This window comes from Nicotiana tabacum, chromosome 7, assembly GCF_000715075.1.
Source record: "Nicotiana tabacum cultivar K326 chromosome 7, ASM71507v2, whole genome shotgun sequence".
Classification (NCBI taxonomy): Eukaryota; Viridiplantae; Streptophyta; class Magnoliopsida; order Solanales; family Solanaceae; genus Nicotiana; species Nicotiana tabacum.
In genome coordinates this window covers 65,450,673-65,467,041 of record NC_134086.1, presented here as the reverse complement: position 1 = coordinate 65,467,041, position 16,369 = coordinate 65,450,673, and positions in this window count along the sequence as shown.

Here is a 16,369-nt window from a genome sequence, read left to right as displayed (position 1 = left end):
AAGACATTTTCTTAATTAATATTCAAAACTACGACCCAATATTCAGTATAAGGAATATTGTTTCTTGTCATATAAATAATTATCTTGTATTGACCGACCTTTAGTCTTATCTTTAGTATTACCAAAGTTATTATTCCTGATGATAATATATGCTTGATCCAACTTTTAAGCAAAGAATTTTGGAACAAAGAAATTCCTTTTTCCTTACCCTTCTCGAAATGTCTATATCTTTTTTGATCTTCTATTTTTACCCCTTTTAAAAAATATTCTTTTTTTATTTTATTTATTTTTTCATTTTTAACTTTCTTATCCAGTGTGGATTAGTCGCGAATATAAGGGGAGAGTGCTTTGTTGCAATTAGAACCTTACACTTAGCTAATATAAAATGAAATTGCAACAATTAAACTGCAGCTTCACTCCCGAAAATATTTGCAGTTTCACTTTATTTCTTTTCATTTTTGATTTAATCATGTCTGTTTGGTTTCACGAAGAGGTTAGCTTTTAGTTCTCGAGTCTCCATTTACTTTAATTAATCTATTGTCACTAACATAAACGGCCAAGCAAAGGATCTTTTTCTCGATAGTTCTTAAAAGCTAAAGCAAAGCCAGCCTTGATCTTGATCAAAGGCTACTTTGCTTTGCACCAAACACTATATAGTGTGGAATTACTCGTTTAATTTATTGAAGAGATTTGTTTTTCTCATTTTTGTCATGAATTGTAAAACTGGTTGGTATAACGTGAGGTGGGGTTGGGGTGATAGAGGCTATATGGACACTATTTACACTCGAAATGTACCATATTTTATTGTTGTTTTAAATGCTAAATGATAACAAAATACTCTAATTGGTGTTCTTTTGCTTTGCATGGACTAATCCAAGTTAGGAAGAGACTATGGAGTATTTTGGGGTCAATAATGTGGATATAAGGACAATCAAGAAGAACCCAAACGAAAATAAGTAAGAAAGAGGCAAAGGGGGACTGGACAAGAGGCCACCGCGACCGCGGCTGGAACGCGGTAGGCCAAAAGATTGAGGCAGAATAGTTGCGATTCACCGCGGTCGCGCGACGTTCTGCCGCAGCCGCGGTCGACTGTGTAATCGCCCGGAAATTTTGGGACTAAAGTGTAAATCGGGGAAAACTTATCCTAACCCTTTATAAACTCAACAAACTCGCCCAAGCAAAGGTTAAGCTTGTTTTTAGACTAAATTGGAGGCAAGAACAAGTGTGAGAAGAGCAATCAACCATTAGAGTTTTTCAATCTTCTCTTTGTTATCTTTATTTGCACATTATGAATACTTTTGTAGTTTTATCTTGCTTTGCTATGAGTAGCTAAATATTTAGTCTAGGGTTTTGATGGAACCTATTGAAGGATGAACTTAGTGTTATGTTAATATAGTTTGCCCGGTTTAATCTCTATTTGTTCAACTACGTTCTTGTTGTAATTAATTGATAAGATCCTCAATTAGTTGTGCCTATTTAGTATGTATTACTCGGGAAAGAGTGCATATTTATGTAATTGTTGAACAACACCACTCCCAAAGTATATGAGGGATCAATAACCGAGGGTTTAAAGGCGGGATTAGGGATAACGAAGCCTTGGGTGCGATCTAAAGTGAGCTGTAGTAAAAGGCACCTAGCGTAACTCGAGAGAGTGCATCTAGTAAATTTTCGTGATTATTCGGGAGAGATTTACGGTAATAAGAGTGCTCATGATCGATAGAGATGATTAGACAAATTTATGCGAAACATAACAGGTTGGGATTCCAACAATAAGGGAAATCATAACCTTAGATCCTTCTCTTACTTGCATACAAACCAGTCATAGTTAGCCGTTAGTTACTTGCTTTCATTCAGCTATAGTTACTAAAAACATCTCCAATTGTTATTTAAAATATCTGGAAAGTTGATTACGAAGAATTTAGTGAGTCTAACAAGAGTAATTGGTAGGTTAATTCCTTGTGGATTCGACTCTGGCTAAATACTTGGATTATATTTGCATCGACCGCTTTGTCCTTTTTATAAGGCATAGTAGGGCATGATCAAATTTTGGCGCCATTGCCGGGGACTTAACGGTGTTATCAATTACAGTTGAAAAAAATACAAAAATTCTTAGTGTAGTCAGTTTTCTTTATTTTCAATCGATACATTAAAATTTTAACGTTTGTTGACTTGGTTGTACAGGTACATGCCTAAAAACTCATCGAGAACTGGTGAAGTATTTGAAACATTATCAAATCCCGAGAAAGTTATCAAGGCCTTGAATCGATCCAACTGAAAAAACAAACAACAACAATCAATTGAACAACTCAAACCAGACATGGGGGATAATGTGTTATACCCAGCTATGCCATTGGCACCAGTGGCACCTCTTGTGCCAGAGGATGCTCTATATGACTGGGCACAACCCATAATAGAGAACTTGGCCACATCGATTTTAATCCCGCAGGATACAGGCCGAGTCATTCCAAATCACGAACAACATGCTGCACTTGTTGCAAAACAAGGGACTATTTTCGGGGTCATACATTAAGGATCCGCAACAGCACTTGAAGAATTTTCTGTCAATCTGCAAAACTCAAAGGCAACCCAACATAACAATAAAGCTATTGTTGTTTCCATTCTCAGTGACAGGGGCTGCCCAGACTCACTCCCCATTAATTTCATAATGACTTGGGAGGAGTTAGTCAAACAATTTGTGAATAAGTTTCATCCACCCAACAAGACTGCTCAGCAAATTGATGAAATTTTGAGCTTCAAACAGAAATCAATGGAGACACTGCAAGAAATGTGGGAACAATTCAAAGGGATATTGGTTATATGTTTGCACCACGGTATTCCAGATCAGATGTTGGGGCAGCGGTTTTACATGGATTTGACAGATAGAGTGAAGGCTAATGTTGATACTTCAGTTGGTGGAGCATTCTTGAGCAAAATATGGAGAGAAAGCCAGAGCCTGCTTGACAAGATGGCACATAATCGGGGTGGACAACACTCTTGCTGAAAATATGGCCACATTAATGATACAGATGAGTATACTCACCAAAAAGGTGGAAGAGTCAGGGCAAAAGCAGCAGGTACACATTGTTGATACTACCAATGAGGGCTTATGCACATCTTGTATTAGTCAGCCAATTGGTAACCAGTGTAATACAGAAATTGAGCATTATCATTACACTGAGGACATGAATTATGTGTCTAATTATGGGGGCCAAAGACAGGGTGGTCAGAATTGGGGCCAACAAAATCAGCCATACAGGCCAGTCCAGCCACAGCTCAACAATGGAAAAAAGGGAGGTGTGCGACCTCACATTAATATGGAGCCTTACCAAAGGCCACAGGGATATAACAATCAAAATTAGTAGTAGGGTTATCATCCTCCTCAGCAGCAGCATGGTGGAAGACAGGAAGATAGATTTGCCAGACTCGAGGCAATGATGCAGCAGGTTATTGGGTCAAATGCAAAAATGAGTGAAAGGGTAGATGCACATGAGTCAGTTATAAAGAATATAAAAATGCAGATGTGCCAGATTTTGATGTCTTTGAATAATCGTCCTTATGGGACATTTCCTGCAGACACTCAAATAAATTCAAAAGATCAAGGCCCGAAGCAGCTGATGGTAGTGAGTCTACGTAATGGTAGAGCCTTAGACTTGGAGCAAGACAGAGCTCGAGAAAACAGACAAGCTGCGACACTTGTACCAGTGCCTATTGAGTTAGATGATGCAATGAAGCTGACAGAGGTGACAGTATAGCCTGCCCAGGAAGAAACCAACACACAGATTGAGGCTGAGAAAGCAGCTGAGACAGTCTAGGAACCGGTAGTTGAGGTGGTGTCTGACAAAGAAAATACCCAAATCATTAGAAAGAAGAGACCTCCAGCACCATTCCTACAGAGGCTAGCCAAGTACCAGAAAGAGGAACAATACAAGAAATTCTTGGAGATGGTGAAACAAATCCAGGTAAATATTCTATTGATCGATGCATTGAAGGAGATGCCTGGTTATGCAAAAATGATGAAGGACTTGATGTCCTGAAAATTTGATTTTCAAGACTTGGCCACAGTGACTCTTACTCAGACCTGCAGTGCTGTTGTGACTAGACTAGTTGCTGAGAAGCTGTCTGACCCAGGGAGTTTCACAATTCCCTGCACCATTGGTAACTTTGCTTTTGCCAAAGCACTTTGTGACTTGGGGGATAGCATAAATCTTATGCTCTTGGTGATCTATAAAAGGTTTTCAATTGGAAGAGCTAGACCCACTTCTATGTTATTGCAGCTGGCTGACAGGACCGTGAAAAGACCCTCTGGTATCTTGGATGATGTGTTGATTCAGGTAGGGAAATTTGTGTTCCCTGCAGATTTTGTGATTCTAGATTGCAAGGTGGATGAAGAAATTCCCATAATTTTGGAAAGGCCATTCTTGGTCACAGGGAGAGATATCATTGATTGTGAAACTGGGGAGCTCAAGATGAGGTTGAACGATGAGGAGATAACATTCAATGTGCAGAAATCTATGAGGCGACCAAGTGAATTCGCCAATTGTTCTCTTATTGATGCCGTGGATGTAATCGTAGAAGCAGATGATGAGATGTTGACTATGAGGACCCTCTTGCTGCATGTCTGGTGAATTTAGATGAGGTGAATCGGGAAGAATTGGCAGAATAGGTGCTGGCTTTAGAGGGCAGAGGGTTTTGGGATAGAACTCTTGAATTCGAGCCCCTGTACTTAGAAAAGAGAGAAACTCCTCCAGCCAAGCCATCCATAGAAGAACCACCAAAGCTGGTATTGAAGCCACTGCCCGCCCATCTCAGGTATGAGTTCCTAGGATCTAACTCTACATTACCTGTTATTATCTCATCTAGTTTGTTAGATGTGTAGGCACACCAACTTTTGCAGGTACTCAAGGAGTGCAAGACTGCCATTGGGTGAACCATGGCAGACATTAAGGGGATTAGCCCGGCACATTATATGCATAAAATTCTACTAGAAGAGGGACACAAACCTTCCAAGGAGCACCAAAGAAGGCTGAACCCCAACATGAAGGAAGTGGTGAAGAAAGAGGTAATTAAGTGGTTGGATGCGGGAATCATTTTCCCAATCTCTGATAGCAACTAGGTTAGCTCAGTGCAATGTGTTCCTAAGAAGGGTGGCATGACGGTGGTCAAAAATGATAACAATGAGCTGATCTCTACAAGAACCGTCACAGGCTGGAGAATTTGCATAGACTATAGAAAATTAAATATGGCCACACGGAAAGACCACTTCCCACTTCCCTTCATTGATCAGATGCTCGGAAAATTGGTAGGGAGGTCCCACTTCTGTTTTCTGGATGGGTACTCAGGGTACAATCAAATCTCCATTGCACCAGAGAACAGAGAGAAGACCTCTTTCACATGCCCATATGGCATTTATGCTTTTCGGATTATGCCCTTTGGCCTATGCAATGCACCCGCTATATTCCAAAGGTTCATGATGGCCATATTTACTAACATAGTTGAAGACATAATGGAGGTGTTCATGGATAATTTCTCAGTTGTGGGAAACTCGTTAGATGAGTGCCTTATAAATCTGACCCGAGTATTGAAAAGATGTATTGAGACTAACCTAGTACTTAATTGGGAAAAGTGCCATTTCATGGTACAAAAGGGCATAGTCTTAGGGCACTGGGTATCAAGTAAGGGAATCGAGGTGGATCGTGCTAAAGTTGATGTGATAGCAAAGCTGTCACCCCCACCTCAGTCAAGGCAATCAGGAGCTTCCTCGGGCGTGCCGGCTTCTACCGGAGATTCATAAAAGACTTCTCAAAAATTGCCAACCCTCTCTGTAAGTTGTTAGAAAAAGATCACCCTTTCTTATTTTTTGATGATTGTAGGGTAGCATTCGAGGAGTTGAAAAAGAGGCTAGTCACAACACCCATCATTGTTGCCCCCGACTGGGAGCAACCATTCGAACTCATGTGTGACGCCAGTGACTATGCAGTGGGGGCAATTCTGGGATAGCGGAAAGACAAGCTAATGCACCCAATTTACAATTCTAGTAGAACATTAAGTGGCGCCCAGCTGAACTACACTGTGACTGAAAAGGAGATGCTGGCTGTGATGTTTGCATTCGACAAGCTCAGATCATACCTGATTGGCTCTAAGGTAATTGTATATACTGATCATGCATCTCTCAAGTACTTGATTGAGAAGAAGGAGTCCAAACCGTGCCTAATTTGTTGGGTGCTATTACTGCAAGAGTTCGGCCTTGAGATTCGTGACTATAAAGGCACAGAAAACCAAGTCGCTGATCATTTATCATGACTTGAAGGAGCTGAAAACTCAGTTGAGGTTGAGGATATTCTGGAAACCTTTCCAAATGAGCAGCTACATGCTACAAGCCTTGAGGAAGTGCCATGGTATGCAGACTTTGCAAATTACCTGGCAAGCGGTATAGTTCCCTATGACCTTTCCTCTGTGCAAAAGAAAAAGTTTTATCGTGACTGCCGCATATATTACTGGGATGAAACTTATCTTTTTAGAATATGTGTTGACAATATGATCTGGAGGTGTCTCCCCGAGATAGAACAATCTTCTGTTTTGCAGGCATATCATGCATCGGCATATGGCGGGCATTTTGGAAGAGTCAGGATGACAACAAAAGTGCTAGAAGCCGGGTTCTACTGGCCAACAGTGTTTAAGGATACACATCAATGGGTGAAGGGTTGTAATGAATATCAGCAAACTGGGAACATTTTCCGTCGCCATGAGATGCCCATGAACCCAATTCAAGAGGTTAAAGTGTTCGATGTTTGGGGGATAGACTTCATGGTCCCCTTCGTCATCTCATTTGGCAATGAGTACATACTTGTTGTTGTAGATTACGTGTCTAAATGGGTGGAAGCTGCAGCACTTCCCACCAATAATGCAAGAGTGGTGGTGGGATTTTTGAAGAAGAATATATTCACCTGTTTCGGGAATCCGAGAGCTATTATTAGTAATGGGGGCACTCACTTTTGCAATTGAGCCTTTGAGAAGTTGCTAGCAAAGTACGATGTGCACCACAAGGTGGAAACACCATATCATCCTCAGACCAGTGGACAGGCCGAAGTGTCTAATAGAGAGATAAAGAGTGTACTGACCAAGACTGTGAACGCCACAAGAACTGATTGGGCGAAAAAGCTAGATGATTCACTCTGGGCCTACAGAACTACTTTTAAAACACCAATTGGTATGTCACCATATAATTTGGTGTTCGGGAAGGCCTGTCACTTGCCAGTGGATCTAGAACATAGAGCTTGGTGGGCAATGAAACAACTGAATCTAGACATTGAGGCTGCGAGCACAACTAAAGTCACAGAATTGCATGAGCTCGACGAGTTCCGGTATCTTGCTTTTGAGAGCACGAGGTTGTATAAGGAGAGGATGAAGAGGTTGCACGACAAGAACATTGTTGAGCAAAATTTCAATCCCGGAGACATGGTATTGCTTTATAACTCAAGATTAAGGCTATTTCCGGGTAAACTCAAGTCACGATGGTCTGGACCATTTCAAGTGGTCGAAGTATTCCCTTAAGGTGCTGTAGAGATTACCTCAGAAAAAGACTCTCATACATTTAGAGTCAATGGGCAGAGATTAAAACAATATGTGGGCATGGATGAACCAAAGGAAGTGTTAGAGATCCATCTGACTGAACCTCAGAGGTCTAGCGAGCCTTAAATGCGCTTATCTGCGTCGTTCCGCGACGTTAAATCAGGCGCTGCACGGGAGGCAACCCATGATTTTTGTTGTTTTTCTTTTCTGTTGTTTGATGTTGTACCAAATGTATAGGAAAATAACTTCTTAAAAAAATGTTCGTCACCGCGAACATGGTTGGAACGCGTCGCAACCACGGTAAATGACAAGTATTTTGTCTCAGGATTGCTCGATCCATCGCGACCGCAGTGGGACTGCAGCAGGATCGTGTTGAAATACAATCATTCTGTTTCACACCCCTTCACTCATCTGTTGTCGCCTAGGTAAGTCATTTGTTTTAAAAAGAATTTTTTTAATTTTATTCCTTTCCCTCTCCTCTTATACCACCAAATTCCACACGCCCCACTCTCACTTTCCCCATTACTCCCCCTATCTAAGAACCCTAACCCATTATCTCTCTCTTTCTTCTTGTTCCTATCTTCAAGAACATAACCGTTCTCTTCACACACACACACCCCTACAAGACTCCATCTTCCATCAATCTCAATTTCTACAAACCCAAGTATGTCAAGCTTCTCCTCTCCCTTCTTGTGTTTCTTTGTTTTGCAATTTTTATGTTGGAAGTGTGTAGTATTTCTCTTTTTATTTTGTTTTGGTTTTATTTTGTGCTTTTTAGTGGGTTATGTGAAAAATATTATAGAGAATAGTGTGTTTTTGTTGTGAAAAATTAATTGTGGAGAGGTGGAATGGTAAGTGAGAATGGTTGATTTGGGAGATGAGTCATGCTTCCATGGGGTTAGGTATGTTAGAATAGAGACCATGCTCACAATGTGTTTGTGAAATTGACCTAATGGAGTTATAATGGCTAATGTGACCATGGTGGTGGTGAAGTCTGAGTAACCACCCAGGGTTCACATAACTCAAACCCTCACTAATGGGAGCCTTTGTTGTTGGCAGGTACAATGCATCAATCTAGGAAGCGACGTACCACAGGGTCCTCTGCTAGTGGATCGGGTAGTTCTTTTAGAGCTCGGGGTCAAGCTAGTGCAAAACAGGTTGACCGCACTAGGTTTGTCTCCAAACCAGCTGAGGACAGGTATAACGCCAAGGCATCCAAGAAATTGTTACCTGAAGTACATATTGACCGGCAAGCCTTGTAAGTGGAATGCCCAAGTATCTTTGCAGAGTTGAGGAGGTGTCAGCTGGACATCTTCTTTGATGAACCGAAGGAGGTGAATGTACTGATGGTAAGGGAGTTTTACGCAAACTACCCGGAGCATGTTAATGGAGTGGTCATAGTACGAAACACCCAGGTAAATGCGTCCCTTGAGGCCATCCGCCGAGTGTACTGGCTGCCAGTATTCACTGGGGATAGAGATCATTACATTGCTTATCACCGCCTAACTGTCTAGTGGGCACCGATTCTTGAAGTAATATGTGTGCCTGACAGGGAGCATATATGGATAAAGCACCGGATCACATTGAACTCCCAATCTCTCAATTGGGAGTCTAAGTGTTGGTTCACAATTATCAGCAGTCGTTTGCTGCCTTTCAGCAACACTACCAATGGAAATGGGCCACGAACAACAGCTATCTACTGTTTTATGACACACCATGATTTTGATGTCGCCAAGATACTTCATGATGAAATGTTCATTCGCTCCCCAGAAGTACTCAAACGGTTTTACTTCCCCTCTCTAGTCACAAAGTTGTGTCATGCTGCACGAGTTCCTGAAAATCCCAAAGTAGATGGGAAATTGCCATTGAAAGCCCCATTCCGGGCTAGCAAAATCACAGTTGGGAGAGAGCCGGTAGTGATGGTTGATAATAATAATGATGCTGAGGACGCTGCCGCCCCACCACAGCCGAGAGCTGATGAGGCGAGCCCATCACAGGCTCGCCAAAGTACCCGCATGATAGACCTGGAGCAAGATATGGCAGGCCTCCACACTTCGGTCACTTACCTGGGCACTAGAGTTGACACTTTGACTATTCAACATGCCAAATCGGAGAAAAAGATCATGGACTGGCTCCGGGCACTAGGACGAGCGTGTCACCTCGATCCTAGCACTGTATCTGATCAGGATTAAGCATCAGGGAAGTCCCCTTACCTTACTCTGCTTTATATTCATTGACATGGGGACATGCCAAAGCTTTAAGTATGAGGTGGGGGATGGTTGTTATTGTAAAATTGTATAACTTTGTGTGGTGTTGTTTTTTTTGTTTGGTATTGTTAGTTAACTTCAACTTGGCTCGAAGACGGACACCTCTCGACGGGTCTCTTGAGGGATATAAGTCGAACAAAAAAAAACAAAAAACAAAAACAAAAGATTTTTGTTTGATTAGGTAGTGTATCAACTCCCCCTTGGTTTTCTTTAAACCACGGTTCTTTTCCAAGGGTTTTTATTTGAACCGGGTGTAGTTAATTTTTCTTTTTAGTTTAAAAAGTCTTGTGCGAGAAACAAAAATGGAAATAGGGACCCTTACCCTTAACTCTATGGTACCTTGAAAAAAGACTACTTTAGTGTGATACTTAGGCTCTTTAGTTGACTCAAAGAAGACCTTAAATTGTGTGTTCCTGAATGGCTCAAGTACTTAGAACAGAATGACTGATGATCCTAACTGAATTGAGTCGTGTGTCGTGTGTGAGTAAGGCTTTCTGTATTCTTGTTAACATTTAATGCCTAGAGCTTTCCCTATATGTGTGCAAAGCGAAAGGGTAGCCTTGTTTGGTCTGAAAAGTGATATAGGCATTTCTTTGCTTAACCCTTCTATGTATGTTTATTCCCACCTAACTGTGTATACCCTAGTCAACCCCGTTGATCCTGTAAGCCTATTTTCCTTGGCAATCATATTACAAGCCTAACCCGAGTTTAAATAGCCTATCTTGTTAAACCCTATCACCTCTTAGAAGCACTCAAAGTGTAACGGATATGGAAAAATATAAGTGTGGTGTGGTTGGTTGGGCTGTTAAGTGGAATTAAGGGGACAAGAAGAAAAAAAAGAGAAGCCTCAAAGTGGTGGCAGCTATTAAAAGAAAAAGTGGGCTTAAAGGAAAAAAAATAAGGGGTTAAAACAATAATGTAATGGTGGAAGGAAGGTGTGACAAAGTTAAGAGCTTAAAAGTACACAATATAGTGGAGTGCTTAGGGAGGTGTAGTCACTATACCCAGATGTATCCTACCCATCCCGCAGCCAACATTACAACCAAATAAAGTCCTATTTGATTCTAGACCGAATGAGCTCGATTAGTCGAGTATTACACTACGGGCAAGGCCATGGTGTGTTGTTTGTGGCATAAGGATTTGTTCTGAGGGTGAGTGAAATGTTGTATTCGAATTCCTCAATGTGTGGTTTGTAAACGATATAAGTCTCTTTTGTAGTGAGTCGACACATGATTCATGAAGGGAAGGTAAGTCTGGACCTCTGACTGAGAGTAAGAGAGCTGTTTAGGGGTATTGCGTGGCTAGAAAGGAGCCTACTCTTGAGGCGAGGAGGTTGCGTTGAAGTAGTCTATCCAGGTGAACTATTCTTGGTATAGGGAGTAGGGAAGTGACCCAATGACGATTAGGCCTATAGAGTGTGGTTTGTTACTAGAGGACTAGCAACGATTTAAGTATGAGGTGTTTATAGTAGGCTATATAGACGCTATTTACACTCGAAATGTACCATACTTTATTGTTGTTTTAAAGGCTAAATGATAACAAAATACTCTAATTGGTGTTCTTTTCCTTTGCAGGGACTAATCTAAGTTAGGAAGAGACTATGGAGTCAATAATGTGGATATAAGGCCAATCAAGACGAACCCAAATGAAAATAAGCAAGAAAGAGGCAAAGGGGGACTGGACAAGAGGCCACCGCGATCATGGCCTACCGCGGCTAGAACGCGGTAGGCCAAAAGATTGAGGCAGAATAGTTGCGATTCACCGCATTCTACCGCGGCCGCAGTCGACTGTGTAATCGCCCAGAAATTTTGGGACTAAAGTGTAAATCGGGGGAAACTTATCCTAACCCTTTGTAAACTCAACAAACTCACCAGATTGAATTGGAGGCAAGAACAAGTGAGAGAAGAGCAATCAACCATTAGAGTTTTTCAATCTTCTTTTTGTTATCTTTATTTGCACATTATGAATACTTTTGTAGTTTTATCTTGCTTTGCTATGAGTAGCTAAATATTTAGTCTAGAGTTTTGATGGAACCTGTTGAAGGATGAACTTAGTGTTATGTTAATATAGTTTGCCCGGTTTAATCTCTATTTGTTCAACTACATTCTTTTTGTAGTTAATTGATAGAATCCTCAATTAGTTGTGCCTATTTAGTATGTATTACTCGGGAGAGAGTGCATATTTAGGTAATTGTTGAGCAACACCACTCCCAAAGTATATGAGTGATCAATAACCGAGGGTTTAAAGGTGGTATTAGGGATAACGAAGCCTTGGATGCGATCTAAAGTAAGTTGTAGTAAAAGCCAACTAGCGTAACTCGAGAGAGTGCGTCTAATAAATTATCGTGATTACTTGGAAGAGATTTACGGTAATAAGAGTGCTCATGATCGATAGAGATGATTAGGCAAATCTATGCGAAACATAACAGGTTGAGATTCCAACAGTAGGGAAAATCATAACCTTAGATCCTTCTCTTACTTGCATACAAACCAGTCATAGTTAGTTGTTAGTTACTTGCTTTCATTCAGTTATAGTTAGTAAAAACATCTCCAATTATTATTCAAAATATCTTGAAAGTTGATTACGAAGAATTTAGTGAGTCTAACAAGAGTAATTGGTAGATCAATTCCCTGTGGATTCAACTCTGAGCTAAATACTCGGATTATATTTGCAGCGACCGCTTTGTCCTTTACAAGAACTAGAAAGTTAAATATGAAGCATATGCCATCTTTTTTTTATAGAATTTACTTCATCCACATTGCCGCAACAAATCCAACAAAAAGTGCAACTGAAACCGAAATAAATATCTTCATCTTAACCACTTTATCTTCGATTTCTCTTGCTTTGTTCATTTCAATATTTTTTGCAACATCCAAATCTTCAACTTTTTTCAACAATTTGTCCCTTTTTAACTTGCACAACTCCAACAATTACTTCAACATATTGATTGTAACATTAGCAGCATCCAATTTGTACTACAACTTACTAATTTCTATCAATGCTCGGTCCGAAAAAGGTTCATCCGGCCATTCTCAATATCCACACGACTCATTTTAGCGATAATGAACAATAATTAGGTTAGAAAGAATAAAAATTCAATTTTTGTACAAACAATTAACAAACTAAACACATAAAAATTTCAACTTACTTCAGGTTTAGCACATTTATAGAATCTCCTTCCGGGATTTTGAGGTGTGGTCGATCGAAAGTGGTTGGCAATCACTCCACAATGGCACCTCCTCTTTGAAATAGCACTAGACTCCAACATTTGACCCACTTTTACCACCACTAATAGAAAAAGAAATTATGATGAAATTTGTTGCAATGGACTGTCTTGATGGAGCTTAGAGCATACAGGGTTTGATGGAAATAGCTGAAGGAGTATAAATTAGGGTTGGGATTTATTTTGTGTTATAAATTACAGGTTACGGGTTATGGATATGGGATTTTCGTGGAGCGGATCGCTTAATATGTGCCCAGATGTAAAAAGGGCACGGATGAGTGCCACGTGTCATCTCCGTCCAATTAAGGATACATTTGTTAGGATAGTAAGACGGCAGGGAGTTTATATCCCAATAGTATAGGGGGGGCCAACTTTAAATAATTTATCATAGTAGAGGGATCAGACCCTTTTCCGTATTGACAATGATAAATTAGACGATAAAGAATAATATACTCTAAGAGACATATTGTTTAATATGGTCTAATCAAGTGACATACATTAATTTACTAATATATAAAAACTTGCTGAGAATAAATTCTACTTCTAAACGGGACTCTTTTAAGGACTACATTGTGAATGTTATTATGTTGCTTATAAAATCCTTAATTTATAGAAGTCCATAACCTTTTTCTCCAATAAAGAGATCTACCAAATATGGAAGAGATTTATAATTTTCTTTTAAAAAAAGTAAAATTAATTATGGTAAATATTTTACTTTTCCTTCAAGTAATAGGTAAATTCAATATTAACACTACTAGAAATCCGCTAATTTGCGACCAGGAAAAGCGACCAAAGTTGGTCGTTTATTGGCCAAAAAGCGACCAAACAGGCCTGATCGATATTAAGCTGGTCCCTTTACCTTAGGGACCAAAGTTGGTCGCCAATTAGCGATCAACTTTGGTCTCTAAGGTAAAAGGACCAAATATTCCGGTAAAAGAAAAAAGCGACCAACTTTGGTCGCCTTATTATTTTAATAATACAAATTTGGCGACCAAAGTTGGTCTCCACCGGTAAATTATGTTTTTTTAATTTATTATTAATCAAAAAAAGCGACCAACTTTGGTCTAAAAAAATATTATTTTTTTAAATCTGGATATTAGAGACCAAAGTTGGTCGCTTTAGTATTAATTTTTTTATTTTTTTTTTAAAAATAAGCGACCAAAGTTGGTCGCAAAATGCAAGAATTAATTATTTTTTAATTGTAGGCGACTAATGTTGGTCGCTATATTTCCAAAAATTATTTTTTTTAAATGGAATAACGACCAACTTTGGTCGCTTTTTGAGAAATCTGGGTTCAATGGCGACCAAGGTTGGTCGCCATTTACCAGAAATTTGTTTTTTTTCCAGGGAAAAGTGACCCACTAGCGACCAAAGTTGGTCGCTTTTCTTGGTATATTTTTGACAGAAAATGCCTGTATTGACAGCTATACCACCTGCCAGCTTACCAAAAATCCTAAATAGGCATTTTATGCCAACAACAACAACAATAACAACAACATTAAAACTAACAAACTATAAAGTTCAATAGAAGTAACACATTAAGCTAACCAAACTAAGTTAATTGTTATTACAAGTCCATTCGAAAACCGATTGTATTTTTCTAGTTGAAAGTGTATAAAAGTCAAGGATTGTTTTGTACATCATTATCATCACCGTCTAATGAACTTTCACCAAGACGGTATCCAGAAGGGTGTACTTGTCTAGGATGGGAAGAACAATCACAGGGAGGATGGGAGGAATGGGCATAGGGAAGGCGATCCTCTGGCGATGAGTCACGAGACCGGGGAATCGGAAAACTGCCAGAAGCTAGGAGAGATTTGATATGCTCTTGCATGCCAATGTACTGAGCATCTCTAATCTTTGCTCTCTCCTTGGCGGCTTCTAGCTTGGATGTGAGCTTTGTCATAGTCTCCCGCATAGAGTAGAGGCTCTCCCTATCAAGTTGCTCGGCTTGCGAGGAAGTCTCTATTCCTTGCATTCCACACTTATAGCGATGAAATTTCTTAGTAGGAAGCCCGTATACCTTCCCCCATTTTGGACCCCCAGCAGCCTGCATCCAGATTCTTTCAGCATCCTCGTCCGAAGGTTGGATTGGGTCGCCCGACTCACTAGGTGGCTGACTGCGTATGAATTCTTCCACTTCAGTTGTGAAGCGACCCTATAATAAAAATTACATTGAATTAGTATTTCAAAATTCGTATAAAAGTAAATCAAAATACTTAATGAAAAGTGAAAACTTACATGTACAGTCAAGGCTCGACCCTCGACCCACCTTTCTTGATCCGTCTCTTTCTTCTTCTTTACAATAGAAGTCTCCTTGAATAGCTTATCTTGGTTCATTGGACGCCCCAACTTCTTCTCCTGAAAACTCATAAATTTTAGTTAATAAACAAAATAGATATACTTTGAAAATTAAAATAAATTAAGCAATTACGAACTATTCTTCTCTTTATTATCCCTAGGCTGATCGCACCTCCAGTGTGCAAGGATCCTCCCTTCTCAGACGCACGAGCTTTCTTTCCTTTTTCGCTCTTCTCTAAGAACTCTGCGGTAAGCCATTGCCTTTGCAAATCCTCCCATAAATTCTGAAGCAACCAGCCAGGCTTCTGGTTTAACTTTCTAGCTTTGGAGAAACAATGCGACAACCGCTTGCGAGCTTTGAGATGAAATTTGCAGCCACATCCGCGCTATAGCGGTGTTCCCATACACACTTGCTCTGTATTTCAAAAGTTAAGTATTATATGAAAATATCATAAATTCTGTATTCGATATATTATACTTAGCTTTTGTTAGCTAATAATTATTCAAAAGTTAAGTGCATTAACTGCTTATAATATAGTATATAGTATATTAGTGCATTAGCTAATATATATATATATATATATATATATATATATATATATATATATATATTAAGTGCATTAACTGCTTATAATATAGTATATAGTATATTAGTTCATTAGCTAATATATATATATATATATATAAGCTTTTATCAAATATATATAAAAGCTATATTCGATATAATATTAGCTAATGCACTAATACTTAGTGCATAGTATAGTGTAAGCATATATATATATATATATATATATATATATATATATATATATATATATATATATATATATATATATATATAAGCTATATTCTATAATACATATTTAGATGGAAATATCATAAATATAAATAATTGTATTGCTTAAAAGAATATTTATACCTTAAAGTCATTGAAAATTTGCTCCTTCAGCGCGAATGAGAAATCACTCCAAGACGCATAAGGGCCATCATAAAGCTTTCTGGTGGTGTT